Source organism: Haliotis rubra, unplaced genomic scaffold (genome assembly GCF_003918875.1).
Source record: "Haliotis rubra isolate DU_JTF1 unplaced genomic scaffold, ASM391887v1 Scf391, whole genome shotgun sequence".
NCBI classification, from domain to species: domain Eukaryota; kingdom Metazoa; phylum Mollusca; class Gastropoda; order Lepetellida; family Haliotidae; genus Haliotis; species Haliotis rubra.
This window is the reverse complement of record NW_025767070.1, coordinates 59,831-82,677: the sequence shown is the minus strand read 5'-3', so window position 1 is coordinate 82,677 and position 22,847 is coordinate 59,831. Positions and strand designations below refer to the sequence as shown.

The 22,847-nt window shown below is 39.2% G+C and overlaps 2 long non-coding RNA genes across 2 annotated transcripts; both read left to right on the top strand.

The window, feature by feature from the left end:
- Positions 1–12,663: 12,663 nt before the first annotated feature.
- Positions 12,664–13,385, top strand: LOC124286805. The gene is made up of 2 exons (XR_006901123.1): positions 12,664–12,790; positions 13,356–13,385. It is a non-coding gene; the product is annotated as an uncharacterized LOC124286805 (long non-coding RNA).
- A 2,040-nt stretch (positions 13,386–15,425) lies between these two features.
- On the top strand, positions 15,426–20,994 carry LOC124286803. The gene is made up of 3 exons (XR_006901122.1): positions 15,426–15,504; positions 20,578–20,674; positions 20,878–20,994. It is a non-coding gene; the product is annotated as an uncharacterized LOC124286803 (long non-coding RNA).
- The last annotated feature ends 1,853 nt before the right edge of the window (positions 20,995–22,847 follow it).

Sequence of the window (22,847 nt, the reverse complement as noted above, 5' to 3'; positions counted from 1 at the left end):
ATCTCAAAATTAGGTTGCATTGTCAGGGATTCTATTTTCTCTTTGATACAATTTATAGTATTACAACAGTGTTCACGAATGGTGAATTGTGTTTCAAAGTAACAGGACGTTGGGTCCTGCAAGTTTCAGATGTCTGTCCGACCCACTGAAATTCACAGGACCCACAGAAGAAAATCGAAACACATTTTAGATTACACATTTCTTATAATTTGCAATGAAATTATGAACAAAAATACAATTAATTAACAGCAGACTTCAGCTACATGCTGTAGTTGACAAGAATTACAATGATAATTAAAACATAACTACCAGTGAATAATCATGTTATACAAGAGTCACTTATCACAACTTTGTGTTTTACGCATGTTTCTTTGATGTCTTTGCGCGATCATAATACTGTAATTCTTTCGACACCAGTCAACCAGAAGCTTTTACTATTATGACTCTGAGATGATAGATAAAACCTACTTTTATTAAGGAAAATAACAGCTTGTAAAACAGTATTACTACTATATGTCATATACCATTTGTCTCATCCTACTGACATTACACATGACATTACATTTGACTGACATTACACGATCAATAACCTAGTTACATTTACAGTTTCTGTATTTTTTGTGAATGGGAAAATCGAACTTGGCTGAAGGACACTTGAATCTACTAAACATCACTTGAATGTTTTTGTTAAATAAACTGTTAGACAGTGGTGCAGTAGACTTCAATCGGACCGGATTTGTCCTAGATGCTGACGCTTTTCGCGAAACTGTTACAGTATGCCGTTTTGTCGTTGAATAACGAAGGAAAGCATTTGTTGTGAATGAAAGTCTGTGTAGATTTTAATTTAAACCAAAAAATAATAACAAAAAGTTCTGTACCCAATATACCGGTTCTCGGAAAAATATTACAATACGTATCGTTTAAAATGCGTATTGCGCAAACCGGTAATACCGTGCAGTCCTACGCTCAAGTATATATTATTCAGCCATATTACAAACCAAATCATATCTTGTCAGAAAATGTAATGAGCATGAGCTCTTGCACATTCTAATGTCAGTGCCCTGTATAGGGTAAAGAAAAGACGTTTATTGTAATTTTGGCCTCCGGCCCACATTACAGAATATTAATATACATACTGAATGTATGCTATAATGAAACTGCGGTTGTTTAACCTGTTTATCGTACATGTATGTCTATGTGCTTATTTCGAATAAACTAGATTGTTTAGCAGCGATTTGTAATGAATGTGGACCTTGCTTTGTCGCTCTTATTCACCTTGTCAATTTCAACGGAACAACGAGTGTACTGAACACGGAGTAATATGCTCATTTCAGCATGCACTAATTGATTAGATTTTGTTTGCTTGTTGTTTAACGCCGCACTCACCAATTTTCCAACTATATGCCGGCTGTCTGTAAATAATCGAGTTTGGACCAGACAATCCAGTGATAAACGCCATGACCATCGACCTCCACTTCGGTTGGTTGAGGTGGTGGTTGTAGAAAATCTCCCTATCACAGGTATGAACTTGCTAACTGGGACTGATTCGTCAGGGAGAAATTATTTACCGGTTGTTTGTCAAGTACCTAGTTCTTCAGAAATTACTGAAAATCTTGAAAACTTTCCTGATATTTTCCTTCCTGTCTTGTTGCTTGTGCTACAGCTAGGTAATTTCTTATGAGATTGATTCGGGCCTACCATACAAATGGTGAACAAATCCTTAAAACTGAACTCAAATACACGAAAACAGAACAAAATTGACCAAAATAGGAAAATAAACTTCCAAAACAACAACAGTTTCATCTAAATACGAAACAAACACAATGTAATGGAAAACTAATCGTTTGAATTGGAAACAAAACTCGCGCATCAGCTACAAGAGCGGCTGAGAACGGTCGCCTTGCGTACAAAACGGCAGTCATAGCATACCAAAACCGCAGTCATAGCATCCCGAAACGGCATAAAAATCGTTAAACATGGCGGCTCGGTAAGACGAACAGGCTTTGGTAAGTAATGTTTTCGTCACTATGAGACTAATCTTGAAAGTTTGCTATCGGTATGTAGCGCACCAACCCCTATTGTAGTTAAGCTTCAAACCTATGTTCATACTTGTCAGTGTCAGGTTTGCGACTCTGCACAATGTGGTCCCTCGTTCGACCGAAGGTAGTTTGTTGTTTGACTTGAGTAATTTTCTATTAAATTTTCTCTTCACGTTTCTCACAGCTAATAGAGACGATCTTCAATTCATGGACGCGATATCGATAGCTTTAAAATACTTACCTAGAATACGATCATGTACAATAGAATTGAGATTTGTTGCAAAACGTTCAGTTACGTAGAGAAGATACAGAACGCAACGTTCTATCGAATAGGACGCTCTTTTTAGAACACGCTGGAAATGATCCAGTTTGCCATTATTTGAAGGATAGCAGTCACCAGATGCACCTGCCAATAATGAATGGTTGGGTTTTCAGAAATAATGAGTAAGATTGTTCAATATGACGAAGAGTATTCGTTGGGGAACAAATATATCCACTGTGATAAAAAATAGAACACTGTTTCAATTTGTTTCATAAATGTAATAGTCAGAATCGTGCTTGGTTCTAAGCAGTGATTTTGTTATGGGTGCGGAAAGCGTGTGCAGCTTTTAGCCGCTTTGAGAAAACAATTAAGTACCTCTCAAATCATGTACTGAAATGGTGTATAAGTATCTGTCCGGCAGTTAGATCATACTGATTTCAGTTGTAAATCCCTGAGCACCGAACAGGTTATTTCAACCTGAAAGTATGAAATCGAAATAACATGGGCACAAGAGAAATCAACTATACCTGCTGATAACGATGTTTCCACACGAAAGCGGTACGATGTTTCGGTATTCTTTGTGGTGGAACTGGTGGATATTTACACAGAATATGGTAGATGTGCGAGATTTTAGGTGCGCATCAAGTGGATGACCAGTCATCTTCTCGACAGTTTGATTCTGCATTCGAACACGAAGTGAGATCCACGAGAATATACCCGAAAGTTATCTTGACACAACTTCCGACACAGTCGTTTGAACATTTTGTAATATCTTGAGCACGTGATAGATTTTGTTGCAATAACACGTTTTATGCCCTTGACAAACAAATATTTGATTGTGGATTGATTCGGGCCTACCATACAAATGGTGAACAAATCCTTAAAACTGAACTCAAATACACGAAAACAGAACAAAATTGACCAAAATAGGAAAATAAACTTCCAAAACAACAACAGTTTCATCTAAATACGAAACAAACACAATGTAATGGAAAACTAATCGTTTGAATTGGAAACAAAACTCGCGCATCAGCTACAAGAGCGGCTGAGAACGGTCGCCTTGCGTACAAAACGGCAGTCATAGCATACCAAAACGGCAGTCATAGCATCCCGAAACGGCATAAAAATCGTTAAACATGGCGGCTCGGTAAGACGAACAGGCTTTGGTAAGTAATGTTTTCGTCACTATGAGACTAATCTTGAAAGTTTGCTATCGGTATGTAGCGCACCAACCCCCTATTGTAGTAAGCTTCAAACCTATGTTCATACTTGTCAGTGTCAGGTTTGCGACTCTGCACAATGTGGTCCCTCGTTCGACCGAAGGTAGTTTGTTGTTTGACTTGAGTAATTTTCTATTAAATTTTCTCTTCACGTTTCTCACAGCTAATAGAGACGATCTTCAATTCATGGACGCGATATCGATAGCTTTAAAATACTTACCTAGAATACGATCATGTACAATAGAATTGAGATTTGTTGCAAAACGTTCAGTTACGTAGAGAAGATACAGAACGCAACGTTCTATCGAATAGGACGCTCTGTTTAGAACACGCTGGAAATGATCCAGTTTGCCATTATTTGAAGGATAGCAGTCACCAGATGCACCTGCCAATAATGAATGGTTGGGTTTTCAGAAATAATGAGTAAGATTGTTCAATATGACGAAGAGTATTCGTTGGGGAACAAATATATCCACTGTGATAAAAAAATAGAACACTGTTTCAATTTGTTTCATAAATACATGTTCATGTAATAGTCAGAATCGTGCTTGGTTCTAAGCAGTGATTTTGTTATGGGTGCGGAAAGCGTGTGCAGCTTTTAGCCGCTTTGAGAAAACAATTAAGTACCTCTCAAATCATGTACTGAAATGGTGTATAAGTATCTGTCCGGCAGTTAGATCATACTGATTTCAGTTGTAAATCCCTGAGCACCGAACAGGTTATTTCAACCTGAAAGTATGAAATCGAAATAACATGGGCACAAGAGAAATCAACTATACCTGCTGATAACGATGTTTCCACACGAAAGCGGTACGATGTTTCGGTATTCTTTGTGGTGGAACTGGTGGATATTTACACAGAATATGGTAGATGTGCGAGATTTTAGGTGCGCATCAAGTGGATGACCAGTCATCTTCTCGACAGTTTGATTCTGCATTCGAACACGAAGTGAGATCCACGAGAATATACCCGAAAGTTATCTTGACACAACTTCCGACACAGTCGTTTGAACATTTTGTAATATCTTGAGCACGTGATAGATTTTGTTGCAATAACACGTTTTATGCCCTTGACAAACAAATATTTGATTGTGGTTCAGATATCTTTGAATGGTATTTCTGTTGGACAACATCGAATGAGCTCAGTACAGAAGGAACGCCTTATGCGATGCAGGCGTTAGACGTTCACCACAAAGGTGAAGCAGCTTCATCCTTCCTGTCGGTACAACATTGCCGTCACGTGTTTAAACCCACATTTTAACAGTGTCCCATCAAACGTAAATGGTACCTGCATTCTGGGTATCCATTGAATAGAAGTAACTTTGCCTTGAACAGAGGTCAAGATATGTACATTAAATCGCTGAAATGAGGGTCAGGTTGCCAAGATACATCCACTGAAATGGGAGTTAGTTTGTTAAGATACATACAAGGAAATGGGAGACAGGTTGTCAAGATACATAAACAGAAATACATGTAGGAGACAGGTTGTCAAGATACATACACTGAAATTGAGATTGCAGATCTTGCAAGGCTGCCGTGGAGTGTTACTCTCCTTTCCAAATTTACAGGTCTACATGATATGTGACGAATGTTATACCGATGAATTAAAGTTCACTTCTCAGTTGCCATTAGAGATGCATATGTTCTGTTAAATGTAGCACATACATATGAAAAAAACCCACATTTATTAATATGGCTGATTAAAAGTCATGACAGATTTGCGGTGTTCACATGTTTTATGTATATTTATCAGATAACCCTAGTATTTTGAAAATGAGAGACATGATTTTCAAACACACTAAGTTTACCTTCATTCTACCATAACCCATTTAAAAATGGATTCTTTTACTTGGCGCAGTAAGCTGCATTGACGATGCGTGCAGTGGTTTGGAAGTTGGACTTACCTGCCAGGGGGTGACAAGGGTCACTAAGCAGTTTCAGAACGTTCCACTATTGACTCACACTCACTCTCTCTTGCTCACAAGAAATAACAAACAAATCGTTTTGGGAGTGTCTACTGTGAGATAATTTCTCAATTTAAAAATATCAGCGTTTGAAATGGCTTCATGATGTTTTGAATTGTCAAGGCCCGTTTGTTTTAGTTTCTTTAACATCCCAACAAAGACATTATTGACGCTGTGAAATTCAACATCTTGAAGGATGTTGATATTTCTCTCAAAGGGCGGGGTCCTGAGATGTCTGTGGATGGAAGATCGAATTCCCACGTAGGAGGACTTGGCATAAAATCTCTCTCGGTTGTCTGAGCTTCCGCATAAAAGTGGCAGAGAGGAGGCATGTTGTTCTTTTGGAAGTGATTCGAATTCCTCGGATTTAGGACAACTTGACCTTTTTATTATCAGTAGGGTTGTCTTGTTATTTCTTTTATTACTGTAGGAATTACTTATTTGCTTTGATAAATGATTGGCATATGCAGATCCATTTGTAGGCTGTTCATTTTGAAAAACAGAATAACAATCCAATATATTTTTGTTCTCGTTGTTTTAGGTATCATGTTATCACAATTTATTTATTTTTCTCACGTTTGAAAATTTTAACACCCAAGCTTGTTGTAGGGATGCCTTGATCTTCCGTCCAGGAAGATAGCATCCAGGTCACTTTCCGCTACCATGGCATGATTGGTCCTCATGAATGATAGGCCTATCTGTAGAAAAATAAAATAAAATAGAACATTTGGTTGCGTATGTACTGTTGGCCTAATGTAGTATTTTAGCCCAGATTTTTATTTATTGCTATAAGTGAATTTTGCCGGAGAGAAATATTCATTTTTTAATTTGTTCTGAAAGTTAACGCGGAGATCTGATTATTTTCATGTAAATTTATTACCCTCAGTTTCGTTACTGCTGCCTGCTTTTGGTTCTTCCTTTATTTCAACCGGTTTTAGGTCCCTCTTCGTTGTAGCAGCATTGGCGAAGATTTCTAAAATTGTATTGAAATTTCATTGTGAAATTTGTTAAAAAGTTAGGGCCAATAATTATTGTGACTGGATTGTAAGCAGACGAAACTTTTACAGCGTTTTACTTAAAAAAATATGTGATAGACAGTTCACCTGAGGTATCAATAGTAGAGACAATTTCAATAAATTTCTCGTTGCTGATATCCATCTTGGAAACTTCCGAAAAATTGCCTATGTGGAAAATTCCAAAGTCACCGTCAAAATCCATGGAGTTGTTGTTTGTGGTCAAACGCAAAAAGTTCTCACAATAAGATTTGTTAATGCACAGTGAAGCAGCCTTAAAATCAGATGAGCGTCAATCCAGAATTAATGCCGTCTGATTTTTCTGAACAACCAATCAGAATCTAGTATTTCCTTGATTCATGGTAGAATTTGGTATATCGTGTATGTCAAACTGATTGATAAATACGGTCGTGGCATTGATATTGGTACAACAACTCTTAAATTTCACAGTAACTTCAGTAAGGCTCATGTGCAATTAATATTAATTCCGCAGCGATAATCTACAAACGGACTGAGTATCTCATGTTACCATCAACAGAATATCGTCAGCTACACAGTCACCACAGTGACTTTCCTTCTGTACCTAAGCAGTGTTTAGTTCCTGACATCGATACATTAAAATAGTCCGATGTAAGAATCAGTCAAATATCGTCAGGTTCTCTTTCCACACCCATTTTGTACTGAGACGCGGTTTATACTTCCTGGTATGTGGACAGGTAACGTTGGGAGTCCCTATGCGGGATATGTATGTTCACTCTCAATAGCTGATGTAGAAAGGGCCTCACGTGTGCAAATTGCATGATTTGCTAAACAATTAAAATGCATAACCTTAAATTATCCATACACATTGACCTTTCCCCTATGACTTGCTGCACGAAAAGAAGATGTAGTGTTAGTGTTACGGTTAATAATTTGCCGTGACAAAAGGTTTAAGAGGCCCCTTTGAAGCAGCAAAATAGAACACAGACAAGTCTAAAATATTCAATAATATATTGAGCCAACAATGAGCAAGCTACAATGAATGACAATACAGATATCTAGTACAATGCAATTGAGTCACAAATCTATAACATTGGGTCACAAATATAAAATATTAACTCATCAGAGTCTTGATGTTTACAGTGTGAACAGTTATACTGATTGAAGGTTGTTTACAATGACAACAGGAAATAGGCAATGTTGATCAACTTGACGAAGGCAGAATGATGTACACAAATCCAGTCATGTAATAAAGCCCCGCGCACAACACAACAACCAGCCTTTATATAGCTTTTACACAGTTCTCGAGCATTCTAGCAATGCTAGGCTGTATCATTATCCACACAGAACTTTATAGAAATCCGTCGAAATCGGTGGAAAACTCCAAGGCATGATGAAAACCGTAAATAAACAAGATTGCCAAGGGAGGCAACTCTGAAGCGCCATCAAAAAGGCGTACCGCAAAAAATGGTATTGCCATTGAACATATATGATGCGAGATGCGAGCCAAAACCCTCACTCAAAACTTCAAACATTGTGACCCATAATAACTATCACTTAATCAATGATAATACAAATGACAAAAAAAACCACTCTCATAACATTAGTTTTTAATCAAATTAATATTAATTAAAAATATCTATATGCTCCATAAAATCCTTGAATTATTTTATTAAATTTATATATTCTTTGATCTTCTTTCACACATTCTGAATAAATTCATATCCATTTTCTGTTTGAATTGATTAATGAATGTATACACTTTATAGACAACCATGCATAGTGCCTCCCGGTTTAGTTGAGCAATGCATTTGAATCACAGCCGTTAAAACGGACATGCTTAAGACAAATAATTCATAAAAAAGAACTGTTATCAGGTACACATCACACAGGGCGTAGCCAATTTAAACCGTCAACACAAAAACGTTACATGTTCCAAATCCCGGTACTGCCAATTCATCTTGATCACAACCCGTGAAGGTCAGGGTTAGAATATTGATCTTCAGTAACCCATGCTTGTCGTAAGAGGCGACTAACGAGATCGGGTGTTCAGGCTCGCTGACTTGGTTGACACATGTCATCGGTTCCCAATTGCGCAGATCAATGCTGGACCAGACTCGATTATTTACAATCCGCCGCCAATTAGCTGGAATATTGCTGAGTGCGGCGTAAAACTAAACTCACACACTCACTCGATTCACTCATCTTGATCACGCAAAATTGTGCTGTGATTGGTGGATGGCGGGTGCAACTAATTTTCAGTGATTCGTTCATTTAAGTTTCATTCTGCTGCAATGACATTCTATATATAAGCAGTTTCAGTAACGGGCAACCAATCCAGACCCATAGGAAGTGTTCATCACGCGTAGCACTTGGCACACTAGTAGCTTTGTTCATTCATTGAAGACATTATTTCACATCTTCATGATATGTGCCGAACACGGAATTGATGAGAGTAGGTCCGATCAAGGATGTTGATCTTTACAAGAAATAGAACAGGAGCGTTCTTCACGCCAGGCACGAGGGGCATTTTGCCGGCTTAGCTTTGTTCACCGACAGATAGACCAAGGACTGTATTAATCTTAGCGATATATTGGTTAGGGGACTTGTTCAACTTAATGATGCATAACAGTGTTTTTCCTCTGTGACGATAGATTGGTAATGAGCGTAGCTGCCCTTGCGAGACAGAGCTGCCCTTGCGATACAGTGATCTTTCCGTGGAATGAGATTTTGAAATGAAGATCATACAATATATGTGAAGACACTGAGTTCAGAAGGTTTGTAATCCGTTTACACTTCTTGTATTGTAGCATTGAACAAATACATCTTCACCATAGAGATACGGCGGAATAAATGGCTGGTGCCTATGGACATTCTGTTGGTCTGATAGCTGTTCTCTGAATTACCTCTTTTGCCGGCTGAAGAGTCATATAATTATCAAATGAATTTATGTAAACATACCGGTGCTTATTGTTCCATTATGTCAAAAACAGCATAGCATTCACACTCAAGCGTGAAACTCGATGCTCCACAACCACAACTGTGTGATTATGTTAGTACTATTAAATAAAGGACAAACCTGTAAGACTTTGTGTGGGCGAGGATATGAAATGAATATGGAATTGGTAGTCTTTTAAGACATTCAGATGTCATGATTCGTAGATGTTTTGGCACGTAATCAGTGGAAGTAGAACAAGTAGCCATCACCGACAGTGCTTTAAATCCCATTCAGAGACCCGTTCCTTAAAAAGTGATCTTAGCCCTTTGATGATGTATACTAGCCACATAAAGAAACTGTGCACACGGAAAATTCCTTCAGAATTGGAATACAACACAGAAAAGACGACATGATGCAGACACTTTATTAGCTGAAGTATCGGGCCTCAACAACATGTCAAAAGAACATGAACAATATCCGTAACGATGACGTCAGATGTTCAAAATTGAGTCGGGGGTCACACGTCGAAGTCACAAAGTCAATAACGGGTATGACCATCATGCGCGTGAAGCACAGCCGTCTGGAACCTGTGTCTGATATCAGTCACCCGAATCCATCTGATCTGTCTTGGCGTCGTTACTCTGGGACGCCCAGAACGTGGGTGGTCGGCGACGTCATTACTGTTTCCCTAACGCTTGACCAATGCAGATATCGTGTTACGATGGCATTGGCAAAACCACCTGTTGTTGGCTCATGCCTGCTCGAACCATTCCAATGGCTTCATGACGTTGAGCACATGTTAATCTTGGCATGATGTGCATGTGACTTCTCATGTGAATTTGTGAACGTTTGAATGACCAAAGATCAAGCTTTCGACAGTGACAGCAATTTCTGAGTTTCACATGTCGTGTGCAGCTGCACAGGCTGCACGTGCAGTAACACATTGCAAGTCCATAGGCCACTATCAATGACTTCACGTCGCCTGGCACCTGCATGAGCGTTTGATTGTCTCCAATACTTGCTATGTTCACACCTTTATTTATGCATAAAGACGCTGTGTGCCTATCTTTATATTTTCTGTGTGCACAGTTTCTTTATGTGGCCAGTATATAAGTATAGGAGCTACGAGCAGCTTTGCACTAAGAGTAACAGTGTATGTAGCCACATGGTGAAACATATAATACCTTGTAATTAACACTTACGAATATTCATATCAATTTGCAGATGTTAAACAGCTGAATATATTTCATCGTGTCATTAATAAGTTAACCGTTTCTGAAGATTTTGCTCGTCATTACGAGGCACATTTGCTTTTGTAAGAATCGTTACATTAAATTCATGCAGAAGCTACGGGAAAGTTTTAATTAGGTTAAAGTTTAGGAATAGGCATCTTTCGGGATAAAAACGCGTGAAACTTAATGAACATACACTTATATGTTACATTTCACAGCATATACTTATTAACCAAGATAATGATAGGCTGCTTGGCAACGTGCCTGCAAAACGTTCAATTGATCTTTCACAGACACTGAAAAATCTTCGTTATTCTAACACAATATGTACGCAAGAGAGGCAGAAAAACACTTTTTATGATAAATGGAGCGAGAATCAAGAAGAATGCCAATCAACGTGAAACATATACTTAAATAATGACGGACAAACATTTAAAAGATACCATTTGTGAACGAAATGGATTCTCTTTCATTTTGTTGAATAGGATCCTTAACTACAGTCTGAAGGTGAAAAAAAGAAACAAAAATTTTGACATCGTCCAATCAAAAACATTGGTTCTTTTAGTGTATTTATTTTTCCTGGGGTGGCGGATGTCGGGATTATTTGTATGAATATTATTGTGTGCAACTATGATGTATCGTCAAAAGCCATTTAACACCCTTCGATTTGTTTTGAATTACAATCTTTGAAACCAGCTTTGATAGTCAGGTGTTCTCCCAGCAGCTTACTTGACAAAATGTCATCCGAATGGAAAATGGAAATCACAACGCGGATAACAGGCTGAAATGTCAAGACAATTTCCGGAAAGTGCAACTATCGGGCTGTACACAGTTTTTGAACTTCCACCTCTGTCCATTAATGGTGAGGGTCATATGTTGCCCGAGACATTGTTTACCACGTAGAGTCCCGGGTTCTAGTTCAGTAAAGGAGCACACGACATGTCATTGACACTCATCTATTTGTGCAAGACTTGATTGAGGTATTCGAAAACAACGATATCGCTTGGTTTGGAAAGGGGTTGGTTTCACAAATACATTTAATACATGCAACGAATCAAGTACAGTTACAAAACGTGCCTCTCGTATGTATTTCGACAATAATTACAAAAGAGTGGTTTGGTTTTAAGCATAATTCCAAAAGATGAACTTATCCGAATATACTATTTTTAGACAGGCTCCTAGCGGTTTCATTCAAAAAATAAAAATGATAAAATTTACAAACAAACACCTTGCTGCCTTAGCAACTGCTTCATGGTCAATGATATAGATTCATACCACCGGGCATTACTTTATTCAGAATTGTTCTCAACTGGTATTGTTCGCATGATGAGAAATGAAGTGACAAATAAATGACGATACTCTAGGCCATTAAAAAGAGAAATATCTCTTTATAATTTTCTCCAAACTACTCTATGTTTCGTTGTTTTATTAGAATATCCAGTGTAATAAATAGGGGTTGCATGAGATCGTATTGAAATGACATTGGATAAACGATATATGCAGTGTGCGAGACGGGTATGTTCAAGTATAGATCATGTGCTGATAACTATTCAAAGTCGAGCTTACGACACATATTGGAGTCCATTACATCATATTCCGACATCTTGTTTACACACATTTGCTCATGATCAAGGCAAACAGAACACAGTTATTGAACTTTGTGCCCTTGAATAGTGAGGACAACTCTGCCCGTTTCCTGTTGACAACACACATTATCTGTTTGGCTGTTACTGTTAGACACTACTGTAAGAAAGTCATTATTATGTGTTGCCGTCCTTGGATGAACAGAGTGTTGCTTAAAGATATATCTATATTTTCAATAAGATAACTCACGTAAGTCTAGTGGTATTAATGCAACTGATTACGCCTCGTCTCGTGCCGAGTTACATAAAGACGCACAGAACGAAATAGTTTCAGACCTTTGTACGACCCCTGTGACTGAGCAATACAACACTTATATTCACAGTCAGTCGGAATTGCACCACACAAAGTGATTTCGCTGGAGACCTTACGATTGAGCTGGGCAGTATTTTGTCAACTTAGTTACTTAGCAAGAGCAATCCCTTCAACATGGAGATCTTGGGCCTCGTGGACGTCCCGTTGTACGTCCTTCTAGCCGTGGCGGTGGCTGTGCTGATCTATATGTGAGTAGACAATACATGTATTACTTTAGGTGGACCACTTAGCTCAAGACGAATGTGACAGGTTGCATGTGCGGTAATCAATACAGACTGAATAAAGCAGGAATAAAGGTTCACTAGCCTTTACTCTCCTTAGACACAGAGATAATGTGCGTAGAGAAATTAGCATCCACACTGATTAAATAGAACGTAGTACTAATACACTGCCTTAGAAATGCGTGTCATTTATCAGTTTGTCTAAAGTGTGAATGTACCTTGAATTGTAGACACAATCGTTACGAGTCTCCCTGAAGACTCGCACAATACAATTGTAACTTGCTCGTGTGGAAATTGTATATTTGTATTGTTTTTGCCTCAGTTACATGAGTCCAATATTCTCAAAATCACCTATGTATTCTTTTAAGAGTGTAGAAATGCATGCCATTTTAACAGTTCGTCTAAAGTGTTAGTGTGCCTTGATTCGTGGATGCAATCGTAAAGTGCCCATGTCGACATCACCAATGTTTCCAAACACTAAAGAACCTTTCACAGCTGGGCCTCGTGAAATACAATGATGCATATTTTTCAGACATGGAACGTGGAACTTCAATTACTTCAAGAAACAGGGCATCGGTGGACCAACACCCTATCCTGTTTTCGGAAGTGCCTTCTCATCTGTAGGTTCAGTTAAATATTTGTATAACATCGGCGATCAGATTGATTTATGATCATATATGTATATATATATACATGTACATATATATATGAATTTTTTAAAATGAATGACCAGACGTTAAGAAAGGAAGAAGGACGATATTTGTGTGTATAATATAAAAAGAAGCAAAACAGAAGATTTCACGTTTGGGAAATCATACTTGTACGTCAAGTCCGGTGTATATGAATGTCATGGCTTTAACAAGGCTGTGCCTGTATGTGCAAAGTGCAAAATTCATAAGTTCTTTAAAATTGATAAAATATGTTTACTCGTAGACCGAGTGACATTATGGACAGTAGTTACATGTTCATATTTATTCCACAATCCTCATTGTTATGGTGAACATGTATTTCAGTCCTGAAAACAACATCCGTTCCGACATTCATCTTACTGACATTTAACTGTTGACTTTAGACGGGCATCAATATATTATTTACGTGTCACAAGTCAGTAAAATAAGAAATATACATACATTCATGGATAAAGAAAAAACTGAACTAATTGTAATGTTAAAGTAATTTTAACAACATTAGTATCAATAAGTGTTGCTGTTATGAAATGTAAAATATACTGAACCACAAAAGAAATGTCGCTTTGCAAAACCAAATGCAAAATTTTGTTCTTTCAAAGGTGGTGTTTTTATAATGTTTGTATCGTTTTCTTAACCTGCTTTTCAATCCAAATTGACAGTTATTACCGAAAAAGGCAGACATGGTAAAAGGTTCCGTATGACATTCGTGAAAATGAAAATGCACGTGCATGTCATGACAACCCTACCAATGAAAGCGGGTCCCAAGCTCGCCTGAAATCATTTTTGTTTTGACACAACCATCATGCCACGTCTTACGAGAGATCAGAAGGAACGAAGTCGTGGGACAATTGCAAGTTGTCCAGACTGCACGGAGGGTAGCCAACCATTTTAATGTTTATGTTAGGACAGCAGGAGTGGTATCAGGTCACTAAGAGCATTCAAGACCGTCAACGCAGTTGGCGACCTTCACTAACATCACAACGTCAAGAATGACGGGCTGTGCGCATCAATCTGGAGCACTGCTTCCCCAGAGCGACGGAAACAGCACGCCAGACCACTTCTGACTCAAAACAGACTCCACCAAATATTGTGTTTCGACAGTCGATGGCAGAGTGAGAGTATGGCGAGGGCGTGGTGAAATGTTTTCCAATGCGTCTATTGAGTTGAAAGAGACTGGGGTGGTCCAAGCATCATAGTGTGGGGTGCAATCGGTCTGAACAGTTAGTTGACACCGTGGTGTTCTAGAATCTTGGTCCAGGATGAGGAAATGACATGACGGCTGCTCGCTATATTGATAAAATCATAAAACCCCACGTTGTACCTCATTTTGGACGTTACAGAAATCACATCTTCCAGCAAGACAACAGTCGTGCCCACACTGCCACAGCAACATTGGACTTCCTAAGACAACATGGCATCCAAACCTTACAATAGCCCGCACTCAGTCCGAATTTAAGTCCAGTAGATCACCTTTGGTACGAAATTTAAAGCAGACTGAATGGCCGCCAACCAAGGCTGACAACTGCGGCTGGACTCGATCAGCCATTTCGCAGAGTATGGACCCAAGTGCCTATGGCCTTCATCGACCGGCTAATTCATTCCATGTACAGACGATGCAACGGTTTCATCGATGCCCATAGCGGCCACACACGATAGTGACTTTGGGGTATCTTAATGGTACCAGTTTTTTGTGATTTGTTTGTGTGAACTCTAAATGTGATTCCAGAAAATGTGTTAACCATAATTGACAAGTTTTAACTCAGTCCTCCTATTTGATTGTTAATTATAGTGAATTAAAGTGTGTGCTTTAAGAAACCCTTATCAGTGCGACATTTCTTTTGCGGTTCAGTATATATTATTTATCCGGACGAGCTGCAGTCTGTGTTGCCATGTTTTAGAAATGACGAAGAATGCAGAAACCTATGTTATCTACTTACAGTCTTTCTTCCACAAATTCAAAGAATGGAACCGAAAGTACGGAAATGTATATGGGTAGGTGCATCTCATACACTTACTCTGGATGATCTGGACACCAGGATCAACACCCTCTGTTCTTGACATTGTATGTATGGCAAACGGGAATAATGCTGGAAGCTACTGGTTTAGTTATGCAGAAACCTTTTTCATCCCATTTGTTTATGAATGAGAAACCCTTGGCGTTGAATCATTGGTTTTAGCGGTCCTTTGGAAGTAATTAAGATGCTAACGACGTAATGCAGACCTCAGATTTACAATGTGGGTAATGCAGACCACAGATTTACAATGTGGGTAATGCAGACCTCAGATTTACAATGTGGGTAACATGGGATCTGGGATACAAACCAACACAACAGTGCCTGTATTCACTCAAGGTCGTTGACACGCCATACTGAGGGATCTCAGAGATCAGGTAATACACAAACGACATATGACTATTATTGTCGTTTACATAGTGTGTTGCCTGTTTATAAACTTGGCATTATGACATTCTAAATTTGTAAGTAATGCTTTAAAAAATATATGCCGGTGAAACGTAACATTTTATCTCACTCACAGTCTTATAATCGTTTTCCAGAATTTGGCCCGTTTCTGTAGCAATGTTACATTTACTAGATAATGTATCTGAAGTTTTATGTCTTGGTCTCGTCTACTTCTGTTATCAGTTACTTGTTCCTGAAGGTAGACACATGTCTTTCCACCATCACTACCAGTATGGATTCTCGGGTGGGATTAGTCTTCATGGAGGAACCTATGATTGTTGCAATGTGACTAAAATGGATCTGATTGTCTGGCTTAGTAGCATCACAGATTATGTGACATCTTGCTCGGGTGTCGTTTCTGGTCGTTGATTCACCTGGTCCATATTTAATTAGTTGCGGCGCGGCATGAAATAACTGTTGCATAACACACCACTCTCTCCCTCGGTCAAGATGTTACTGTCACAAATGTCACATTGTTAAAGTTGAGATTTTTGGAATGGCAAAGAGTTATCCAATATATTTTGAAAAAGCAATGCACTCTGCACCTGATTTCATTTTGAATGTAATATTACGTTTTATCCATGTCTCCAACATACAGACGGTAATAGGCATTTAAAAATAAGCAAGAAAATGGTTTTGGGGGACTTTAACCTTTGTTTAGGCAAGGCTGACTAGAAAACAAAAACCAACTGTTTCACTACTGTTTGGTATCGGTGCCAGACACTAGTCGTAATAAGTTCAAGACACTAAAAATGCAATGTCGCCAGTAAATTTCTATATTTAAATAAGGTGTGATGCAATGCTGTTGCTGGAACTGTCAAAAATTAATGTTATTTCTTGGAGATAAATATATCAAATTTCTTCTAGAAAAGGTTCAACCACAGTGTACCAAATCCATACTCAAATTTTTCTGGATGTTTTCATGTCGCCCTAAACTCGTCTAACCTACGTAAAGTTTTAATGATCACGAGTGACTTCAACATACATCCAGAAATAATTGCATTTTTCATTTCGAAGGGTTAAGAAATAGTCACTGAATATATATTATTAGCGTTAATCTCAACATAACAAATTATATATCTTTAGCATCGCGTTAGAACTGGATTTTGTGAATGTCGCACTTAAGGACCTAACCTCCATAACATGTATATCTTCCTGTAAACATTCATTTAACAAAGACTGAAATTACTCAATAAATAATTGATGAAAGAGGATTTAAAATCTTAAACTGAAATGCGCATGATGACAGGTTTTGTAATTAGATGTCAGTGATGAAAAAAAATCCTAACCTCCATAACTTCCGTGACGATAATCTATATAGCAAAGCGGACATTGTTTCACAGGGTTCCTCACGTGCTTCACGTGCTCTATGGAAACATGATGGATGTTACGTTTGTCTGGTTTTGATAAAACAGACAAATTTAATATATGTTTCAAGTTCAAATTCTAGTGTAACCTCCGTAACGTGTTGCAAGTTACAGCATATATTGCTTTGTAGCTTTTAGAATTACCGTGATATTGCCTTTTCTGAATTATTACATTGATAGTGATGGCATTGTTTCATGTTTATGCTTATATTTGAGAACTTCATGTCAAATTATAACTTCCGTAACAGGGAGACACCTATGTAAATTTGGCATTACTGATCATGCCGTTTGTTTTTCACTTAAGTAAACTGTGGTATTCTTAAAGTTCAAACATGTGAAATCTTGATAAAGTTATTGTTTTCACTGATTATGATGTATGTTTTATATAAACATATTTGGAATGAAATATTTAATTTCCGTGTAAGTTTTTCATCAGATACGAATGTTTTCCCTTAACAGTATCTGATTATATACTAAGCAGCAAAAGAAACGTCAGTTTGGAATTTTCCTTCGCAGAAACGGATAATTGTAAACTCATTTAATGCTTTGTTTGTATATTTTTGACAACATCTCCAACTTTACCTGAGCAAAGACATTCCTTCCCAAACTCAGAATGGAACCCAGGAAATCGGTCTCAAAAACGCAACCTGATCTCGGAGATGGTTTGGTGTTCGCCATGTTTTTCATGCAACTCATGCTGCACGTGCTGTTCACAAGGACCAGCCCCATAAAATGCAACCCCAAACCTGGTTGAAACATTCACATTACAACGTCAGCAGGATGTCCCTGCTCACGACAGCTCAGAGGAACCAGGCGCTAGAATACTTGAAGCTGGCCACACTGCACAAGCCGTTGCCAATCACATCCAGGTCAACGTTCGGACCATCTACAGGCTGCAGCAACGTTTCCGGGCCACCAACAGCAGAAATGATCGTCCCCGTACTGGCAGACCAAGGGTGACCACAAGACGATAAGACCGCCGTGTTGTGCGACATCATGTACAGAATCTCTTCATGCAGGCATCCGAAACGGCACGCCAGACAATGGGAACACACGGAAGACCAATTAGTACTGATACAGTACGCCGACGTCTTAACAGCGGGAAGCTCCTTTGCCGTAGACCGTAACGTGGACCTATACTCACCCCTCGTCATCGGCGTGAACTTCTACAGTTTGCCCTACAACACCAAAACTAGCGATACAGGCAATGGAGAACTGTTCTGTTCACAGATCACAGATCAACTGCAGATGGCAGAACAAGAATATGGCGACGACGTGGCCAGCTTTACTCTGACCAATGTGTTATGGAAAGCGACTCATGGGGGAGGTGCAAGCATCATGGTATGAGGTGGAATAGACCTGAACCAGAGAGTGGGTACTGTGGTGCTCCAGAACCTTGGTCCAGGGAGAGGAGGCGGTATCACAGCGGTGCGCTACCTCGACCAAGCTCTCCGACCCCACGTCATACCACATTTCGCACGTCACCAGAACAACATTTTCCAGCATGATAACGCCCGGGCCCAGACTGCCAGAGCTACACAGGACTTCCTACAGCAGAACGGTGTCCTGATTACAACCCAGTTGAACATCTTTTGGATGAAATTCAGAGGAAACTGAATAATGTCATACCAAGGCCGAACACAGCCGATTTATTGCGCCAGGCCTTTCTCAGAGTGTGGTTTAAGGTGCCAATGGCCTTCATCAATCGATTAGTGCACTCCATGCATAGACGCTGTGCTGCAGTTATAGCCGCTCGTGGTGGTCACACTAGATACTGAAGTCAAGAGTCTGAATGGACTGCAAACGTTCACGTACTTTCTTGGAATGAGTTATTCATTGATGTGTCAAGATATTGTACACAAAAAAATGTTTTTGATCGGCTTGTTATGTCCATTTCTGTAATGATTTGATTACAGTGCCTATCTGATTTTGAATTCGTACTGACGTTTATTTTGCTGCTGAGTATAAAAGCTCGAGGTAAACAAAGTCTATTGTGCTTCAAAAGAATACATATTCCTCTTTAATTTGACAAATACGTAACTGGCTTATCATAAAAGGGAGAGATTAAATCTGAAGTATATAATAATTCTCACCTCCGTAACAGAAGTATAAGAAGGTACATTTGGGGGTGGTGTATCTCGAAAACCTAAAATATCTTGTGAGTGATTTTTTGTTTTGAATAGGTTGGATGTTTGTTTCCAAGAAATAAATGTCATTTTATTAATATTAGATATTTTATTTTTGGTGAATGCGTAAACACAAGTGAGTCAATTAGGCTGGAATGACTGGAATTCATTCATTCTACAACTTTTACTGCATCAACTAAAATAGTGCAGGGCAAAAGTGTACTTTATTACACAACACATGGTGATAGACCGAACTGTATTTCCTTTCTTAGATGGCAGATGTAATACTTTCTAGGGTTAATTACGATTGATCTAAGGCAGAAAGCAAACAGAAAAATTACGGTTTCGGTGAGCTTAATTAACAATCTTCGCCAAGGGCTAACGGACGCGCTGTTCTACTGACGTGTGTGCCCCCTACGCTAAGACGCACGGTACCAGAAAAACAAATGATAAACAGTTTCATAAACTGTTTACGTTCCGGTTAAATATCTTCTCTAAATTATTTTAATACATTTGTGATTATTGTAAACAAAATGGGGCAATATGAACGTCGCATTTCTACTACCAGGGTAGCCTAGTGGTTAAAGCGTTGGCTCGTCACGCCGAAGACCCGGTTCGATTCCCCACATGGGCACAATGTGTTAAGCCCATTTCTGGTGTCCCCCGCCGTGATATTGCTGGAATATTGCTAAAAGCGGCGTAAAACTAAACTCAGTCAGTTAATAACGAGGGGGCAGACGAGAATGGCGTGTTTACGTCATGCAAAAAGTCTACTTTATCGCCTGAAAAAGTACTGTCGGCGCCTTTGATCTTTTAGCAAAGCATCTTAGAATTGATGTTATTAAAATGTAAAGCGTTACCACATGTTTTATCTTTTTTTATTAAGTAAAACAGATAAGAACTATATTCAATTGCGCATATTCAGGAATGTCAAAAGAAGTACAAAGGTTAGTGCTCTGCAAACTTCTTCCGCAACATCTTTATGAAACCGTTTTCGGGTTGAAAGCATAAAAAACAACAAAAGTACGCTATTTAGTCAATTTTATGCAGGTAATGTAATGTCATGAGTGTAGTGTTCTCTATTTCTCATACCGTGTTGTTTCTTGACCTAAGGATATTTATGGGAAGAACGCCAGCCTATGTTATATCGGATCTGGACATTCTGAAGGAGGTGTTTGTCAAGAGCTTCAACACTTTCAGAAACAGGAGGGTAAACAATACTTCCAAGTATCTCACCCATGACATTGTTGCAAAGCAGATTACGTTATTATTGGAAAGGACTAGTACGAAAATTATCTCCCCGAATGCACGTCGTTGTAAAACAGATATTCAAATGCACCATGATGGTGAGAATATTATCACTGAAAGTTACATGCATGCCTTTTATAAACCTTACTGTTCAATATGTTCCAGAAAATCTCACTCGTGCCCTACCCATTAAATATAAGTGTGTTTTTCTTGGACGATGAGTACTGGCGGAGGGTAAGAAGCATCATAAAACCGAGCTTCAGCAGCGGCAAACTGAGGAAGGTGAGACACTGTAGTCCTTACTGTTGGGTAGATATCCCACGTAGAGATTCCGGATTTGAAAACCTTCCCGGCACTCTTTGCTTGTTGTAAGAGGATACGTATTTAATCTTATTTGTCAGACTCTTTGGCTTTGTTTTACTGGATTGACGACTAAACGAACATGTGACAACGAGGAGAATTCTTTGGATATACAACTTCTTATTATTAATATGAGCGACGTTTCGGTGAAGCTACTAACACCGTTATCAAGCAAGTGATGTACAATACTGCAGGCAATACTGCATAACAACAATAATGACATTTATATTGCGCTGTCCACACGCCAGGAAGGTATGCTCAAAACGCATAGCCTCAGACGACGGTATCAGAGGCAGTTGAGTTCTTCACAATGGGTATGAGCTTTTTTAGGAATACTGCTTGAAAAATTGAGTTTTAAGGCTGGATTTCAAAGTCTCCAGAGATGGACTCAACTTTGAGTGATTCGGGCAGAGAGTTCCACAGAGTGGCTGCTGAGACAGAGAAGGGATCTGCAGCCGAAAGTTTTCGGGTTGGTGGCATGCACCCGGATGAGCTGTTTACGAGAGCGCAGAGTTCTTCAAATGCAGTATGGGACAGTCAGATCACTGAGATAGGCAGTAACTGAGCGAGAGTGTTTTCAACACGAATCGCCCAGGAATACGGAGCCAGTGAAGCGAGTTGAGCACTGGTGTTATGTGTGCCTTTATGCTCGTGACCAATCTGACCGCATAGTTCTGAATGTGCTGCGGACGTCTCATCTGTTGATTGGTGATTGCATAGTAATCTATTCGAGAGAATATCAGAGATCTCACAAGGGAGGCAGCTGCGTCTCTCGTCAGGAAATGTCTGACGGCACTGATGTTCCTCAGGTGGATAGCGAGGAGTCAAGGTACACACCATGGTTCTCGTCAGATGGCTGGAAGGTGATGTCTGCTAAATAAATACACTGATGATCCAAAATACACTTCCGTAATCTGGATGGAGGCCCGATTGGAATTTCCTCCGTTTTGTCTGAATTCAGTTTCAGCTTATTCTTTTCCACCCATGTACTGACACCAGCAATGCACTGTTTCCTTGCATGTTTAGCTTCAGATTGACTATCGGGTGTTGGTTTAAAGTTGTTCTGTACTTGCGAGTCACCTGCATTGAAGTGATGAGGTATCTGGTGTTCTTCGAGGTGTTGTATAACGGGTAATAAGCATTGTCCGCAACACTGATCCTTGCGGCACTCCACAGAACAAGATACCTGGAGCAGACATCTCATTCCTAATTAGGACTGCCTGTGACCTGTTTGTGAAGTACGACCCAAACCACTGAAGCACTGTCCCTGAAGGTGTTCTCGAGACGAGCAGTATTATGCTGTGATCTATGGTATGAAAAGCAGATGACAAGTCTACCAATACCAGCATAGCAATAACCACTCTGTCAACAACATGTGTACACTATTCATCACACAGTTCAATGCTTTTTCCTTAATGTTGGCCTATCTGTATGCAGACTGCTACTTGTGAAGTAGATCATTTGAGGTCAGGTCGTACTGTCTCTTTACTATCTTCTCTAGGATTTTGGAGATGAACGATAGGTTGGAGACTGGCCGGTAGTTCTTGAGTAGGTGTGGATCTAAATGTGACTTTTTCAGTTTGACATTGCTTTTTAAAAGTAATCCGGCACAACACCCGTGGATATACTGACATTGATTATGTATGTGGTGGTGGGTAGGAGAACATCCGGCCAGGACCTTCAATATGAACTTGGTGGGTACCGGATCGGCTTGGCCCCCAGGATGGTTTTACGGACTTCATGTTCTGCTACAACCCGGAATGAGCTAAACTTGG